Source organism: Rhinopithecus bieti, unplaced genomic scaffold (assembly GCF_001698545.2).
Source record: "Rhinopithecus bieti isolate Rb0 unplaced genomic scaffold, ASM169854v2 scaffold_15796, whole genome shotgun sequence".
In the NCBI taxonomy this organism is placed as follows: Eukaryota; Metazoa; Chordata; class Mammalia; order Primates; family Cercopithecidae; genus Rhinopithecus; species Rhinopithecus bieti.
Genome location: NW_016808858.1, coordinates 843,116 through 861,654, shown reverse-complemented (window position 1 = coordinate 861,654; position 18,539 = coordinate 843,116). Strand labels below are relative to the sequence as shown.

The 18,539-nt window shown below is 36.7% G+C and overlaps 1 protein-coding gene across 2 annotated transcripts in view; it reads left to right on the top strand.

Moving 5' to 3' along the window:
* Positions 1 to 18,539, top strand: part of GRM5 (glutamate metabotropic receptor 5) — a 595,687-nt gene that overhangs the window by 289,867 nt on the left and 287,281 nt on the right. The gene's annotated exons all lie outside the window — the stretch shown is intronic.

The window sequence follows — 18,539 nt, the reverse complement described above, 5'->3', positions numbered from 1 at the left end:
GTGACAAAATCTCTAAGCATTTGCTTGTCTGTAAAGGATTTTATTTCTCCTTCAGTTATGAAACTTAGTTTGGCTGGATATGAAATTCTGGGTTGAAAATTCTTTTCTTTAAGAATGTTGGATATTGGCCCCCACCCTCTTCTGGCTTGGAGAGTTTCTGCTGAGAGATGTGCTGTTAGTCTAATGGGCTTCCCTTTGTGTATAACCCGACCTTTCTCTCTGGCTGCCCTTAACATTTTTTTTCTTCATTTAAACTTTGGTGAATCTGACAATTATGTGTCTTGGAGTTGCTCTTCTCGAGGAGTATCTTTGTGGCATTCTCTGTATTTCGTGAATTTTGATGTTGGCCTGCCTTACTCGGTTGGGGAAGTTCTCCTGGATGATATACTGTAGAGTGTTTTCCAACTTGGTTCCATTTTCACCATCACTTTCAGGCACCCCAATCAGACATAGATTTGGTCTTTTCACAGAATCTCATACTTTTTGGAGGCTTTGTTCATTTCCTTTTACTCTTTTTTCTCCACACTTCTCTTCTCGCTTCATTTCATTCATTTGATCTTCAATCGCTGATACTCTTTCTTCCAGTTGATCAAGTAGGTTACTGAAGCTTATCCATTTGTCATGTATTGCTTATGTTACGGTTTTCATCTCTGTCAGTTCTTTTAAGGTCTTTTCTGCATTGATTATTCTAGTTATCCATCCATTCTTTTTTCAAGGGTTTAGTTTCTTTGCGCTGGTTATGTAGTTCCTCCTTTAGCTCTGAGAAGTTTGATAGACTGAAGCCTTCTTTCAGCTGGTCAAAGTCATTCTCCATCCAGCTTTGATCCGTTGCTGGTGATGAGCTGCGTTCCTTTGGAGGGGGAGATGCGCTCTGATTTTTTGAATTTCCAGCTTTTCTGCACTGCTTTTTCCCCATCTTTGTAGTTTTATCTGCCTTTGGTCTTTGATGATGGTGTCGTACTGATGGGGTTTTGGTGTGGATGTCCTTTCTGTTAGTTTTCCTTCTAACAGTCAGGACCCTCAGCTGTAGGTCTGCTAGAGTTCGCTTGAGGTCCACTCCAGACCCTGTTTACCTGGGTATCAGCAGCGGAAGCTGCAAAAGATAGAGTATTGCTGAACAGCGAGTTTTGCTCTCTGATTTTTGCTCTGGAAGCTTCGTCTCAGTAGTGTACCTCACTGTGTGAGTTGTGAGGTGTCAGTCTGCACCTAGTGGGGGATGTCTCCCAGTTAGGCTACTCAGGGGTCAGGGACCCACTTGAGCAGGCAGTCTGTCCGTTCTCAGATCTCAACCTCCATGCTGGGAGATCCACTGCTCTCTTCAATGCTGTCAGACAGGGGCATTTAGCTCTGCTGAGGTTTCTGCTGCTTTTGTTTAGCTATGCCCTGTCCCCAGAGGAGGAGTCTACAGAGTCAGGCTGGCCTCCTAGAGCTGCAGTGGGCTCCACCCAATTCGAGCTTCCAGGTGGCTTTGCTTACCCATTTAAGCCTCAGCAATGGCGGCACCCCTCCCTCCGCCTCGCTGCTGCCTTGCAGTTAGATATCAGACTGCTGTGCTAGCAATGAGGGAGGCTCTGTGGGCGTGTGACCCTCTGGGCCAGGTGTGGGATATAATCTCCTGGCGTGCCATTTTCTAAGACCCTTGGTAAAGCACAAGGGTCTTAGGGTGGGAGTTACCCAATTTTCCAGGTGTTGTGTGTCTCAGTTTCCCTTGGCTAGGAAAAGGGATTCCCTTTCCCCTTGAGCTTCCCAGGTGAGGCGATGCCTCACCCTGCTTCAGCCCTCGCTGGTCAGGCAGCACCAGCTGACCAGCACCGATTGTCCCGCACTCCCCAGTGAGATGAACCGGATATCTCAGTTGAAAATGCAGAAATCACCTGTTTTCTGTGTCACTCGCGCTGGGAGTTGGAGGCTGGAGCTGTTCCTATTCGGCTATCTTGGGCACGCCCACTTTTTCTTTTCTCTTCAGATTTTAAAATAACCTTCTCATTGTAGATAGGATAAGCTTTCTAAAATAAAATAAAATGACAAGATTTCATTCAATGGACATTACAGGCTAGGGACAGAGTTGATTCTAGTGTAGGTTTGTAGGTAGGGTACAAATTCCGTAATATGCTTCATCTGAGAGAATTCCAAAGATACCCTTTTTAAGGTTGCCTGAAGGTTTAAGACAGCTTTTAAACATTTTCTGAAATTCTGACATTTTCCATCCATTCATTTGTTCAATAATCATTTTTTAATACTGTCTATGTCAAGGTTTATGGTAGACAATGCAGATATAGAGGTAAAAAGGCAGTGCCTTTACCATCAGGAGATGTAGAGTCCAGTGAGAAATCCATGTCAACAGACAATTTGTAAAACATAATATAAAATGCAAATACAGCCTAGGGAAAGTAAAACCTTGTTTTGCCTGGGTAGGTTATAGGGAAGACTTCACAGAAGAAGCAATGTTTGAATCAAGTCTTGAAAGAAGATAATCATTGTCTTGAAGCTCTCTTTTAAAATTTAAGCAATATTTTATAGTTTGGAGGTAAAGAAATGAAGATGTGGAGAGGTAACAATACTATCTAGGGACCAATTAGTGTATCAGAACCTTAACACATTGAAAGAATACAAGTATAAAAAGATAGGGAAAGTTTCACAGGACACCAAAAAGATACCCTAAAATACTGTATGCCCAGGCAATTCCCAGGATGAGGGTGTTGAAGGGAATAGAAAACACCAGAGATTAGCTTGATCTAATCCATAATTAGGTATAAATCTAGCCCCATGTAAAGTAACCTCAGTATTGTCAGCCACAGAGCTATCCTCTCTAACACTAGTCAATTCCTGAAAGCTAGTTATTTTCACAGTTGAGATCAACTGCCTAAAATATTCTATATTACTTCCTTGGCTCTAGAACTTGATTAACTACAGGCAGAAACTGAAGGAATTAGAACTCATTTGTTAATAATTAAATTAACCATTAAAATTGACTATTAATGGGATAATTAAAAGGAATTAAGTCGATGTTGAAACATCTAGTGTATTTCTTCTAGAGGATTTAAAATAAAAAGGACACACCATATGTTTAATAAATTCTTGCTAAATAAGTGATTGAGAATTCCTGGAATTTCTGAAACTACAGACTGCAAAATTTATGGATCATTTTAGAAAAACAGACATTTTCATGCTCTCCTCCTCCCTGTGGACCTACTGAATCAGAATCTCTGTGGATGAATCTTGGCTTGTGTATGCTTAATAGAGGTCCATAGATGATTTTGGTGAGCACTTCTAGTTAAGAACCACAAAGTTTTTTCTTTACATTGTGCAGATGAGAAAACTAATGTCCAAAGGGATGAAGTAAATAGTTCAGTGCCATGCAACTAGTAGATGCAGAATTGGGATTTGAATTATTATCTTCCCTTTCCAGTGTTGTTGGCAGTACTTGACAGCTGTCTCTGGAAGAGTCTGACCCTACAGGTCTGGGGCAGAGTGGTGAGTCAAAGTTAGTTATAGAAATAGAAGCCCTGATCAGAAATGTAATATGTCAGTGTCAAGGAAGAAAATAAAGGGAAGATCCTACACCCAAAAGTTCAGATAATTGCCAATTAGGGGAAAAAAGTCAGAGAGATATATTTATTCATGAGATTGATGGGTTCCCTTACTGAGAAAACATTATTAAGTATATATTATGTGCTAATCACTGAGAACAAGAGGAAGGAGAAGACAAAACATGAACCATAAGACATACTCTCTAAGTCTTTAGAATTTTTAAAAGAACGTTTGATTAGAACAGTGAAGATTCATAAATAAATACTGTTCCATTTACATTGAAATTTCTTTTTGCTTTGTATTAGTAAAGCTATGAAAATGGTTAAACTGCTCTTTTTTTTTTTTTTTTTGAAACCAACATTTAACATATTAAGAATCAGTATTTTCTGTTTTCAGTAAGTATACAGGTCGGGCATGGTGGCTCACACCTGTAATCCCAGCACTTTGGGAGGCCAAGGCAGGTGGATCACAAGGTCAAGAGATCGAGACCATCCTGGCCAACATGGTGAAACCCCATCTCTACTAAAAATACAAAAATTAGCCAGGCGTGGTGGCATGTGTCTGTAATCCCAGTTATTCAGGAAGCTGAGGCAGAAGAATCACTTGAACCCAGGAGGCGGAGGTTGCAGTGCGCTGGGATTATGCCACTGCACTCCAGCCTGGCAACAGAGTGTCTCAAAATTAATTAATTAATTAATTAAGATAAAATAAGTATACAGAGAAATATCAGCACTCATGAGTTGATGCATGTGAAAGCTGATACAGCAGAAACTCTGGCTCCAGCTCTTTTAACAAACTGCCTACTAGGGTTGCAACAATCCCTCCAACACATGAATTTACAGGAAATAGTCCGTACAAAAATCACTGAATTTATTACAATCAAGCTTTTGGCATAAGACTTCTCTTTTTTTAGTTTTTTAATTTATATAAATTTAAAAATATAAGTGCATTTTTTTACATGAATATATTGTGTAGTGAAGTCCGGGCTTTTAGTGTAACTGTCACCTAATAAGGTACGTTATACCCATTAAATAATTTCTCATACCTCATCCCCTCCCACCCTGCTATGCTTCTGAATCTCCAATGTCTATTATGTCCCACTGTATGTCCATGTGTACATGTCACTTAGCTCCCACTTATAAGTGAGAACCTACAGTATTTGACTTTGTTTCTGAGTTATTTCATTTATGATAATGACCTCAAGTTTCATTCATGTTTCTGCAAAAGACATGATTTTATTCTTTTAATGGCAGAATACTATGTATACACTATAAATTGTATATAGACATTTCTTTATTCAATTATCTGTTGATGGATACTTAGATTCATTCTATGTCTTTGCTATGTAGAACTTCTGATTTTTGTGAGCTGAGTTGGACCTCATAGAGTCTTAAAGCCTACACCAGAAGAAGGGTTTTTCTTAGTTCTTTGTCTTTATGTCCCTACTCTTAAATGTTGACCCATGAACTCTTATCACTGTCACTGCAAGATTTGAAAGCAAGCATAAAATCAAAGAAACCCAGGAAAAAGTAGAATAGATCTTCCTGAAATTTAAGAGAGATATCCCAAAGCATTTCTCCACATCTCCCTCCCCCACGCTTGTTTCTGCTTGGTGCAGAGAAGGTGTTTCTGGCAGCTTAGGAATACTTCTGACCCTTATTGCATCATCCACATGGATGTAACCAGAAAAGGGTTAACCTCTGTTCAGCATACTAAATTCTCTGACTCCTGACACCAAGGCCTATATAAGCTTTTCTCCTCATAGAGGTTATAAAATTTGATAATGTATAACTAGTAAATAGCAAGATTAGAAGTGAAATTCAAACTTAAATGGAGAAATGTGTGCCTTTGAAGCAAATGTGCCTATCATTTCACTATACTTACTATCTCTGTAAAAGAAATCAAATATTCTATCATGTGGGTTTCTCACCTATGCCTCACTCTCACCTATGTCTCCCCCATTGTCCTCTTACAATTTATGTTTGTGGGTTTTGTTAAGATTCAGTTGTTCCTTAATTTGATGCCAATAATACTTGCATGGATGATTATTTACAAGTAGATATATTTGTCTCAAATAGCTAAATTGTTCTGTGCAGTTCTAGCAGACTGCTGGCAATATGGAATTTGACATTTACAATGTCTCCTATACTAGAAGGATCCCAGAAGCACGAATCATGCTAGGCTGGTGCAAATTACTTTTGAGAATGTCTCTCAAAAAGTAATTACATTACTTTTAATGGCAAAACTGCAATACTTTTGCACCAACTTAATAGTAATCTATAGCTTCAGTGAGACACAGATAAAAATCTCACGTCTGGAGACATATAGGAACAAATCCTTTGGATCTCAGTATCTACATGGCAATGTAGTTTTCTTATTCCCCACCAGCAATTATTTATACATTTTAGGAGAAAATTTTGGAATTTAAAATCTCTACAATTTATGGAATCCCCAAATCTGTGGATGTATCACTCAAAAGTCAAAGGTTTAATGGTATGCCTCTGGGCTGTCATTATCCCAGTACAATATAGCTAATGACTTTGGATTTATTTAAAAACATACCTGAAGCATATAGCATATATCAGTAGAAACAATCATATATATTTTATTTTACTATAGCGGGCATTGTATTTGAATGGTATGCCCTGAAAAGCTAGACCCTATTTAAAAGCCCCCACACATATTTCTTCTATTCATGTAATAATTTGCTATTAATAAAATTGCTGTTACATTTATCACAATTGATCCTCATTGCCACACTGGAAAGTAGCCTAGTAGGTATGATTTCTCCCAACTTATGAATAAGGAATGTGTTGATCAGGGCAATTGAAGGTGTTGTCATTGCCATTAGGAACTGATAGAGGAGGGACTTAAATCCAGGTCTCAACTATCAGAATTTGCTGTTTCCATCATATCATAATGTCCCTTGGCCAGTCCATCGAGAGTGCCTCTCCTCCTAGTGAATCTAATGAACAGAATAAAACAATCATTCATTCATTTATGAAATATTTGCTGAGTACCTGCTATATTTTGTGCAATGCAATTGGCACTAAGGATTTAAGGTAAACACAATATGATTCTTGTCCTTCAGGAACACAAAATTTACTACTGGAAATAGATAAGCAAAAATTTTGATATTGTTTTGCAAGTAATCTAGTAGGTTTTTTTAAAATTACTGTAGAACCATGAAAGAATTACATAATTCTGCCTGTGATTGTCAGAAAAGGTATTGCTATGATGATCTCCCTTTGTTGAGAAAATTACATAGCTCACAAAAACAGTAGTGTTTTGGCTTGAGAGTCCTAGATAAGAACTATACTAGGCTAGGAATCAGATTTGACTTTATAGAACAAATTTTTAGAGCAACTTTGGCAATTTGCCCCCCCTTTAAGCCTCAATTTCTTTATCTGTGAAATGAAATAATCAAGCTAAATGATAGGTAAAGTGCCTGCCAGCCCCCAGTTTTGTTTGTTTGTTTGTTTGTTTGTTTATTTTTTTACTTTTCTCACAGATGTGCATAAACTCTCTGTGGGGCTGTTTCCAAAATTGCTTCTTAGATTTTCTTTCAAGTTAGGACCTCATTCATGATGTTGGTTTCTCTTTTCACTGGGAGGTTGATTCTCATTTCCATTGCCTATTGGCCCACAGAGTCTGTTGTTTGCCAGGAAGTCTGGGATCAAAGCCCAGACTGTTTCAATTGGGATTATTGATATGTGTTTTACTGCATTATCCAGTATTTAGTTTGAGCTGAGAACTTTCTAAACTATGAATGCCATTTTCATTTCTGTAGGTGAAGGATAAGAAAAAGGAGAAATATTCTGACTTCTATTATGGTAGAACTGCTGTGACCATGGATACACAACATAGCTAATGTTGCTCCAGGGAAACTCGAGATTGGGGACCGTATATATCCATATTTAAACTTAGGCTGAAAGCATATCTAGTTTCCATTAAAGATGATGAGTGTGTTATTTTAACTTTGGGATATCTTTATGAGCTTCTACTTCTTTGTATTATTCAATTTCATTGTCTACTTTTCCATATTATCCATAACTCCACTGCATTGAAAATAAAACATAATTTGTTCATATGCTTCAAAAATTTCCATACACTCATATATCTATATAAAAATGTATCACTTGTATAGTAATGTGCATAATTCTCTTGAAGTATACATATATAGATAGTTACAAAAAATGATATTAATACTATATGTACTATTTCGTGGTCCCTAACTTAAATATAGTTGATAAATTGCTATGTTAAATGGTTAGCTTTAAATCTTCATTTTTAATGTGTTTAATCTTTTTTAAGGTTCTGCCATAAGTTATTTAGAAAATTCAAATCTAATTTTCATAATTATAAGCAGCAATTCAATGAAAATTCTCATATAAAAATATGTGAACACTTTCTTAGTAGCTTTTAAGAGCAATTTCTAAAAGTGCCATATACTTTTAAGTTAAAGGCCATGTACTTTTTAGAACTCTTTATGTTTATTATAAAATTTCCGTTAAAAGGGCAAGGAGTTTCTGTTTTCACATCTTTACTAACATTGGATACTAAACAGAGATTTATTTTATGAAAACAGAAGCTGTTATTTTACTTTATACCTTTTAATGTAATATACATCTAGAGCTATGTTAGAACAGGTGCCAAGGTTGCATGTTTTACTCCTTTTGAGTCTTCCCTGGTTTGTCATATAAAATAGGTTTCACTTTTGCACAGTTTTTTGGTGTTTTCATTAGGTAATGAAGAGTAGAGAAACACTCATGACTTTGACTCAGTGTCAGGAATTTCAATCCCAGCTTTCTCTCAAACACTCCTATCTGCAAAACGACAACTATGCCCGTGATAAATAACTTTTTACAACACCACAGGCTTTCCAAAAACATATATATTTATTTCCTCTTTATTTTCCACACCAATGTTGTTAAACCTGGGGAAAAGACATAACTTTTAAACTTAATGATGTGAGATGAAGATGGTTGTTCGTTGTCCTCCCTTGATCGCTGCCCCACATTCACCAGCTTTTCATTTAAGACCTTTGCTTAAAATAAGCCTTGGACAATTGCCTTGATGTACTGTAAGGTCCCATTTATTCATTCTACAAAAGTGTTTTCTGTGTAATATACTGAACTTAAGGTCAAGAATTTCCAGCACCAAATACAGTGCTTTACATGTAATGAATATTTAACGAAAGTTTTGGGACTGACAGATGAAAGATTAATTGGACCTAGTGCCTGCCCTCAAGGTATTTTTCAGACAAATGGAGAGGATAGCAGAAAAAAAATTGAACGATATTGTCATATTCAATGATTAGGTAGATTGAAATCAGAGCTAAGTATCACTAGACACTGATTTAGGTAGAAGGGGAACATGTAGTCTCAGAAAGATAATTTCTATCAGAAACTGATACTTGACCTGGGACTTAAAGAACAAAGAGGAGTTTGCTATTTGCTCAGAGACAGGAGAAAGAGCAGACAGGAGAGCATGAGGTTCCAGTCAATGAGAGAGAAGCATGGGATAAAGGAAACATTATAATATGCATGGAAGGAAAAACCAGCATGGTATTTTACCATGTGCCATGATAGTCATGACATATTAAGGGTTATTATTTTCTATGTTTATTCTTAGCTCCCCAACTAAATGTAAAGGGAGGTGAGGCAAGAGAGAGGAAGAGATCAAGATCCATAATGCTTTTTTTTTTTAACAACAGCAATTTATGAAACTGTTTAAAGGAATGCAGTAAATAATGTTTTCAAAATCTATATAGAAATAATCAGAAACCCATCTTAAGTATCTTATACCAAAATAGGATCCTATATTGTGACAGGTAAGAGAATCCAACAAATTTAGAACCTATCTTAAAAAGCAAAAGGAAGAAGAGATTATTAGTATTTTAAAATCAGTTTTGCTGGACTTACTAAATTCTAGTTTCTGCTGCTTACAGTGTCTTAGTATCATCTTAAGCAAATGAGAACAATTTAATGGTAAGATTATTTGTGCTATTGCTTAGGTCATTTAAGATACGCTTATTATACCTGGCATTTTCTCAGGATTTTTTTTAACTGAGTTTATAATTAAAAACCCAATCTTGGCCAGGTAAGGTGGCTCGTGCCTGTAATCCCAGCACTTTGGTAGGCCGAGATGGGCAGATCATGAGGTCAGGAGAGGAGATCGAGACCATCCTGGCTAACATAGTGAATCCCCGTCTCTACTAAAAATACAAAAAATTAGCCAAGCATGGTGGTGGGCACCTGCAGTCCCAGCTACTCGGGAGGCTGAGGCAGGTGAATGGCATGAGCCCGGGAGGTGGAGCTTGCAGTGAGCCGAAATCGTGCGACTGCACTCCAACCTGAGGACAGAGCAAGACTCCATCTCAAAAAACAAAACAAAACAAAACAAAAACAATCTTGGGCCAGGTGCGGTGGCTTACGCGTATAATCCCAGCACTTTGGGAGGCCAAGGTAGGCTGATCAGGAGGTCAGGAGTTCAAGAGCAGCCTGACCAACATGGTGAAACCCCGTCTCTACTAAAAGTACAAAAATTAGCCAGGCATGGTGGTGCATGCCTGTAAACCCAGCTACTTGGGAGGCTGAGGCAGGAGAATCACTTGAACCCAGGAGGCAGAGATTGCAGTGAGTCGAGATTGTGCCACTGCACTCCAGCCTGGGTGAAAGAGTAACACTCCGTCTCTAAAAAAAAAACAAAAACAAAAAACAAGTAAAAAAAATCCAGTCTTCTCATGTTGAACACCTAAATTTTGCAGAGATGGCATCCATGTTTGCACAGTCTCAGAAACTAATTTGGTATACATTAATTCAACAGCAAACCTTTCCTGTTTGTCCACTCTGTACTAAGAAATTATCCAGGTTCTAAGAGTATAATAAAACTATGCTTTTAGGCCGGGCACGGCTCAAGCCTTAATTGCCCCAGCACTTTGGGAGGCCGAGACGGGCGATCACGAGTCAGAGATCGAGACCATCCTGGCCCTAACACGGTGAAACCCCGTCTCTACAAAAAATACAAAAAAAAAAAAAAAACTAGCCGGGCGAGGGCGGGCGCCTGTAAGTCCACAGCTACCGGAGGCTGAGGCAGGGGAATGGCATAAACCCGGAGGCGGAGCTGCAGTGAGCTGAAGAGTCCGGCCCTGCACCTCCAGCCCGGGCGACGACGAGACTCCGTCTCCAAAAAAAAAAAAAAAAAAAAAAAAAAAAAAAAAAAAAAAAAAAAAACACTATGCTTTTATACACCCACGTGTGTGTGTGTATACTTTCATCTAGGTAATCACAAAAAGAAATACAGGCACCTGTTTCTTTCCACATCTTCCCTAGAGAGCAATATTGTTTCATGATCTTCACAAAAGTCAACTTGTGACAAAGAAGAATTATGTAAAGATCCTAAGATCTCAAGAGCATTTTTTATCAGTTTGTCAAGTTCAAATCATTTTAGCCTATTTATAAGACATACATAATATAGGACCCATGGCAGATGTGACCTCCCATGCTTTATGAAAATCAGTTATGAAAAAATCATGGCACTTAAAAATTAGTTGCATTCCTTACCATTTGTTCCTGGCTTTTTTATCATCATAAATTTTCATGGAAGTAACCATACAGAATTGAAGTCGTACATTATGTTCTGATCTAATCTTCACTAAGTCATGTGGGGAGTGTCATATGTATATTTTAAATTATGTCTTCTGTAAAATTTAAAAGAAAAGGTACTTCTTATAAAAATTTAATTCACTTATTCAGCATACATTATTAAGCAACTTTTATTCCAAATAGCATACTAGGACCCAGAAGTATAATACTAATTAAGATAGTAACTTTTCTATTAAAAAAGTGTTCAATGGTTATTTGAAGTTGATGATTCATAGTAACAAAAATATAACAGAAACCAAGTTGCTGGAAATAATTCAAATACTGACCTTGCTTTGTTTTCATTAGCCAACCACATGACTGATTTCCTTGAAACACATTGTGTCCATGGATCTTGTCTCTCCGACTACTTATTTTTAATTAGGTCAGAAATGCAAGTGGTCCTGAAGATCAGTAATAGTGTTTATGCTAGCAGTAATAGTACACTAGACAATTTAATTATATCCTTCAGAAGACTTTTCTGGACCAATTAGTTGAACCCATTTTCTCTGAGTAATTCATTGTAGTCCATTTCAAATTACTAATACGTTTCATTAAAAAAGTAACAATCCAGAGGATTCGCTAATTGTTTTTCTTTTTTACCAAGAAAGCTTCTAAAATGTCTTTCCAGGACTCTCCTACACAATAGGGACATATGCAACTATTAAACCCATTGTTTTCTCAGGCTAAGGGACTCACTGTGATGCCCACATTGGCAATAGAGCAAAATGGTTATGAACATAGGCTGAATCCTGGGACATAGTTCAGCTGCTCAATAGAGAAATGATTTTTGGAAAATTACACAGTCTCTTTAAGCCTTCATTTATGCATTTGTAAAATGGAGAGTGCTAATAATATCTCATTGATAGGGTTGTCATGATATGTTGAACACTCATCACAGAAGCTTGTGTTTAAAAAATCTGTTCAATATTATAGATATTATTATTGTTCTTATTAACAGTAATTAGTTATTTCTAATGGTTTCACAGATATCTTCACATGGAAAGCAATCCTTTCACTATTATATTTGCCCTTCCCTAGTATATGATCCATTCTAGTAGACTATCTTTGTTCATGGTCAACTTATTTTCTCTTTTCTTCCAACTGCACAGTCCACTTCAAGTCTTTCCTTTTATGATGTCCTTGAGGTAGTCACAACACTGCTCCTTGGCCTTGGGTAGCCACCATTATGTAGCATGGAGTTCATTGGGCTGCAAATCTGAAACTGGATCAGAATCTGCAACCAGCTGGATAACTTTGGCCTAGTTGCCTGCCCCTCTCTGGGATACAGCTTTCTCTCTTGTTAATTAAAAACCCTTTCAGTTCCATATGCCCTAATATTTGTAGAATTTCTAAATATGGAGATCTCAGTCCTCAATATAGTCTCATTTTCATATAAGGGGAATTCTACCATTTTCCCACATGTTCTAGCTCTGATTGTGAAAATACTCTTGTTTGTTCTTATCTGAAATTTCTGTAAGGTCTACTTCCTGCATTTTGGTCTTTCATTGGAGGCACACAGTGGAAATTCTTTCTTATGTAATAGATCATGAGGGATGGTTATCACACCACATCAGAGATCTTTGGGCTTTACAGCCATAGCTATGTTAGTTAGTTAGTTAGTTAGTTAGTTAGTTAGTTAGTTAGTTTGTTTGTTTTTTCCCACTAACTGGTCTCATGAAGAACATTGGATGCTACATGTAACCCATCTAGGAGGAAAATTTATTATGAAATGTACTATTTGGCCTAATTCTTTATCCAAGCAGACAAAGTAAGCATAATGTAATGGGATATGATGTTTCACCTTAATGCTTGTTCATCATCATCTTCTTCATTGCTCAGGTTTGAAGCTATTTAATATCAAACACATATACTTTATTTTCAAATTCCATTAAACTTACCTCCATGATGCTCCTCATATCCATGCCCATGAACTCACCTTACTTTATGTTCTTAACATGTCAACTGGAATAGATTTCTAGCTGATCACCTTGCCTCTAGTGTGTCCACCTTGATTCATCCTCTAAATGTCTAACAGAATATTAAAAAAAAAAAAAAAAAAAAAAAAAAAAAATTAAATAAAAAACTGTGGTCTTACTGTAACCCAATTTTCCAGGCTGACTACACTCTTACAGATCTGCCAGGGAATTTTAAGCCATGGTAAATAATTCAGATTGACAAGAACAAAAAGTGTCCACAAAATGGTGTTACACAGGAAAGTGAAATAACTCATATTATTAGAAACATTTTAATTTAGTGCAAATAGTGGCTTGAATAAGAGGTAAGATTAGAGGCAGGTAGACCATTCAGGAAGTTATTGCACTAGTCCAGGTGAGAGATGCTTTTCCCCTAAAGTAGAATAGCGGAGACGGGAATGCTTAAGAACAGGTATGTTCCAGATGTATTGAGGATTCCAAACCATTATATTAATTATCTCTCACCTTCAATCCCAGCATTTTGGGAGGCTAAAGGCTGAGGCAGGAAGATTGCTTTAGGTCAGGAGTTCAAGACCAGCCTGAGAAATGTAAAGAGATCCTTGTCTATATATAAAATTAGCCAGGCATAGTGGTGTATGCCTGTAATCCCAGCTACTCAGGAGGCTGAGACAGGAGGACCATGTGAGCCCAGCAGGTTGAAGTGTCACTGAGCTGTGATCACACCACTACACCTTAGCCAGGGTGACAGAGCAAGACTCTGTCTCTCCAAAAAAAAAAAAAAAAAAAAAAAAAAAAAAAAAAAAGTCTCTCTTCTTTACTTTCCCAACCTATCCCTGCTTCTTTCAGATCCTCCTTTCTTACTTAACTTCTTGAGTGCTTCCTGACTCCAATATTGGCCCTCCCAGTAGGTTTGTTCTGAAACTATTACAGTTCTGAAAAATTATGTAATGATTATATCATAAAACATAGGCTTTACTGAGAATCCCAGAAACACATCTTAATTTTTATATCCACATTAGGAATGTTATTCTTAGATATAATTAAAATTCTTCCCAATACTATTATTTCTATTTCTGTGTCTTATAAAAAGAAGAGCCTTCCTCAGAATATGCAAAAATATACTGTACTTTAAATACCAGATTGACACTACAGTTCTACAGTTCTACCATCAATGAGTTATTCCCATGTTTTTTAACCTGAAGTCCAGAAATACCTAGCAGTCCTTAGATGTTCACTATAAAATCCATGAATTCTCTCCAATTATATGTCAAATTTTAACATATATGTAAATCTGGAAAGCCCATTGCTTACACCACAGGTTAAAAATAATTGGGACAATAAAAAAATATAGTTCATATATATGCTTTCTTGTTCCTATAGAAATCCCTATGTTAGGTTTAAGTTTGGGCTAGATTATATATTTAAGTGCTGTTGTGCTTTCAGTTAGGATTGATATGAGTTATTCAGTTAGGTGTCAACTGCTCTGTAATATGTATCATCAATTTGGAGATAACAGTCTGAACAGAAAGGTATAATCTGTAACTGTGAGAATGAATGGTGAACATAAACATAAGGCTGGTGCTATACTCTAAATAGCGTCCGAAATAGATCACGACGATGCATATTACAAGGCCCATCTTACATGATTAACACTTTGTTATTTTTAAATATTTTTCAAACATACATGCAGATATTCTAAGTCTATGTAAACATAAATGGTTATGGTATGATTTCATTAAAAAACACAAATAATTGGTTTAAGAAAAGATAATTTAAATAGCAGTATTTCACCATCCGAACCATGTCTTATACTTTTCATACCCCTTCCCAAATACCACAGTATGTTGGGTGGGACAGACAATATATTGAGTTTATAGAAAAATTCCCCCTTTTTTTTTTTTTTTTTTTTTTTTTGAGACGGAGTCTCACTCTGTTGCCCGGGCTGGAGTGCAGTGGCGCGATCTCGCCTCCCAGGTTCAGGCCATTCTCCTGCCTCAGCCTCCCGAGCAGCTGGGACTACAGGCGCCCGCCACCTCGCCCGGCTAGTTTTTTGTATTTTTTAGTAGAGACGGGGTTTCACCATGTTAGCCAGGATGGTCTCGATCTCCTGACCTCATGATCCGCCCTTCTCGGCCTCCCAAAGTGCTGGGATTACAGACTTGAGCCACTGCGCCCGGCCAATTCCCATCTTTAAGATAACTTTTTTACAATGGAGAAGTAAGTTGCAGCTTTATCAAACCAATCTCTAGAAATATCCCCTAGTTGTAATGTTACTGTCATTTCTTTGATACCAGAAATAATAGGAGTCCTGTCAAAAACATGTTTTGCTTTTTGAACACAGTATGTTAATGGCAACTTATAGAAAGAGTAGTTTTCTCGGTCACCACATTACCACACATGTTTAGCTTTTTTTTTTTTTTTTTTCTATTTAGAGATTGAGCAGCAAAGATGCTAATTCTGATCTATAAATAGCCCAAATTAGAACAATAGAACGAATGTCTTATGTTCCTCATGACTGATATTGCCCAGGTAAGATTCATACATGCAGACTCATCTATGCATGAAATGGACTCTTTCTAGAGCAATAATATCTATGAGATATTTTCAGGCCCTCACTAAGAAAACAGGGCTATTGATTTTAGTGTAAGGCCCAACTTTCTAATGCCACTACAATAATTTTTTTTAAAAACTAGGTTGTTGGTAATAAAATTGGGTGCTGAGATGAAACAACCCAAAGAGTGAGTCTTATTCCTGGGATTCCATATTCTATCTAACATGCTCTCCTTTCTTTCTTTGGTCTCCAAACATGTTCTACTACCTAGCTTTTTACATTGACCTAGGTAGTACGCTGATCAGTGCCATAAAATCCATTTTACTCTTTTTCCAGCTAAGCTAAAATAAGATATTACAAATTATTGAATAAGAAATTAGTGACATAAAAGCCCAGAGAAAACCAAATGTATTTACAGAGTACAAGGTAAACACTGATTAAATGAAAGAATATAAACCTCTAACTAGAAGTCAAACATGAATTAGAATTGATTTCATTTCAATCCTGATTATGCCACAAACTTGTATGCTTTTAAAATATTGATATAGTGTCTTAAAATCATTTAAATGTCCTTTATTTAATAGTACTTTTTCCATATACTTCAGTATATATCGTAATGTTGGTCATTTGCTATGTATTCGTATTTTATATTCTAGAACATGTAATAGAAATAAAAAGGGCTGTCCTTGTCCAAGTTATCAATGAAATTTCCATTTATTGAGTCCTTATTATGTGTCAGGAAACTTGCATCTTTTAGTTTTCTAATCAAGGGAACTTGGAAGTGGGTCATAGCATTAGTTCAACATTAGCAGTAGCAGCTTAGCGTTTGCTGAGAGTTCCAGTCTTTGTGTGTGGAGTTGAGAATAGAGACTAAACGAGACAAAGTTGCTCTTCTCAAGCATCTTATTATGTTTTCCTAAACATATGTTTTCAACTCACAATTCTCTCCTAATGTATTCACCTGCATATTCAGCTGCTTATATAACATTTCCAGTGCATTTTTCATAGGCATCTCAAACTCAGCCATTGCATTATCTTACCATTGACACTTCCTCCTGTCCTCCTCTTGGCTTAAGTCCTTAAAAAAAATGAGAGTAGATACAATCTTCTCTTACAACTTTATGCCTAAATTTTAATTAAGGAATAAATCCCATTTATTCTACTGGTTTAACTTATTTCCTATGTGTTCATTCCTCTGTGTTCACACTGCCACTGTTTGCAGACTTTTATAATCTCTTATCATTCCAACTGTGTAGTATTTTCTGCTTCCATTTCCTCTCCTGTGCTTGCAAATCATCTGCCACATTGCTGCCAGTGATCTTTCTAAAGTTTAATTCTAACTGTTATAAATTTCCAGAGGTTCCCCATTACCTGCACGATAAAGTTCAAATTATTTGTCATTGCATTTAAAGCCCATTATACGCTAGCTGTTGCCTTCTTCTCTAAATTTATCTTCTGCTGTGTTCATTTTTATTCCTAAGTGCTCCAGATTTCCTTTCCAAAATACAGTATATCGTGATATTTCCTACTTTCAAACCGTTACCTCTGTTGCCTAAGATACTCTACCTCTTGTCTTTGTTCCTCATTTGTACTTCATGCTTTTTCTCTCTCTTCCATTCTAGGCAGCCTGTCCTCTCCTACTATCCTGAGAGTTGATCTATATGTCACATGCACCGAACCTCATATATTTACTTTTAAATTAGTTATTATATCTTCTCTCCTAGTACTATTCTATATATTAAAAAAGAAGAGTTTCATGCATCATCTAAAGTTGTAAATCTCATATGGTAAAATTTTTCATAGAACAAATATTTCCAGCCAAGGTTGCTGTTCACAGAGTATCTTCAAAGTTAATTCATGCATAGTTTAAAAAAATTAATTTGCTTATTCAGCAAATATAAGTAAGACACAATTATGTTACTCAAATAGTTCAAAGTTTGATGGGGAAAACAAACACAAAGATTGATAAACACAGTGCAGTGTGATGTTCTGTGTTTGTAAATAATATGACTTATGCATTATGAATGAATTAATGGGTAGATAGAGAAAATATTGATTTAGAGTAAAAATAGCATACAAGATATGGGAGAATACTTAGAAGTTGCTTGTATGGGCCAGGTGCGGTGGCTCATGCCTGTAATCCCAGCACTTTGGGAGGCCGAGACAGGTGGATCACCTGAAGTTAGGAATTGAAGGTGAGCCTGGCCAACATGGTAAATCCCATCTCTATTAAAAATACAAAAATTCACCAGGAGTGGTGTTGCATCCCTGTAATCTCCCAGCTCCCAGCTGGAGACTGAGGCAGGAGAACTGCTTGAGCCCAGGAGGTGGAGGTTGCAGTAAGCAGAGATTGTGCCACTGCCCTCCAGCCTGGGCGACAGAGTGAGACTCCATATCAAAAAAAAAAAAAAAAAAAAAAAGAAGAAGAAGAAGTTACTTTGTACATTTTAGATGGTCAATAAATATTTGTTGCATTTTGGGAAGTTGCAAGTACGTTAATATTGGTAAGTGGAAGGAAAGGTCATTTGGACTGGTTAGCTTCATATTCACTAGCTATTCTGTAGGCTTTGGAATGCCACTGGTGTGTGCTTTGAGGAGTTAGAAAATTCCCTTGCATTTTAATATGGTACCACAAGGGAATAATCAAGAGACTTCTACCATTCTAAAAGATAAGTTTCATAAAAAGATTTTAGAAATGTTTATACATTCTCTGAGTATTAAAAACATCAAAAATGGCTAAATATAGTGTACTTGAACAAAAATGTTCAATTTATGACAAAAATGAAAATCATTATACATTGGCAGGTACATTAACTTATAGATAAACCTTACTGAAATAATTCATTCTTAAATTTTCACTTAAAGTGTTCTTTTCTT